Below are 820 nucleotides of genomic sequence, written 5' to 3' on the forward strand. Positions count from 1 at the left end.
AGTTTTTAATTTTTAGTATGTCCTATTCATCTATTTTGTCTACTTTTGTTTGTGTAAATTTCAAAATGTTTGGTAGTCTGTGTATGCCCTGTATTAGAGCCCTCACATTTATGCCTATTTTTTCATTGATGGCCTTTGAAATTCTGGGATTCACATTTAGGTCTTTAATCCATGCTGAGTTGGTTTTTATATAAGGCATGAAGTAAAGATCTTGTTTCAATCGTTTGCATATCGCTTTCTAGTTCTGCCAGCACCATCTGTTGACGAGACTATCTCCTACCCATGCAATATACTTAAGTACTTCGTTGAGAAATCAGTTAGGTGTATGTGTATGGGTTAATTTCTGGATTCTCAATTCTGCTCCATTGATCTATGTATCTTTCATTGTATCAGTACCAGGCTGTTTTGACCACTGTAAACATGTAGTAAATTTTGAAATCAGGAAGTGAGAGGCTTCCCACCTTGTTCTTCTTAAGCAGTGCTTTGTATATCCTGAGTCTCTTTCCTTTCCATATAAAGCTTGTAATTGTTTTTTTCCATCCCTTTGAAGAATGTCGTTGGAATCTGGATTGGGATTACATTATATGTGTAAATTGGCAATATTGACATTTTCACAAAGTTAAGTCTTCCTATCCAGGAGCATGGTATATTCTCCCATTTTTGTAGGTCTATTTTGGTTTCTTGTAGTAGTGTTTTGTAGTTTTAAGTCCTTTGTTTCTCTTGTTACGTTTATTCCTAGATAGTTCATCCTTTGGGTGACTATTGTAAAAGGTATTGCTTTCTTAATGTCCTGTTCAGCGGCATCATTGTTATTATAGAA

Source organism: Chrysochloris asiatica, unplaced genomic scaffold, assembly GCF_000296735.1.
Source record: "Chrysochloris asiatica unplaced genomic scaffold, ChrAsi1.0 scaffold00134, whole genome shotgun sequence".
Taxonomy (NCBI): Eukaryota; Metazoa; Chordata; class Mammalia; order Afrosoricida; family Chrysochloridae; genus Chrysochloris; species Chrysochloris asiatica.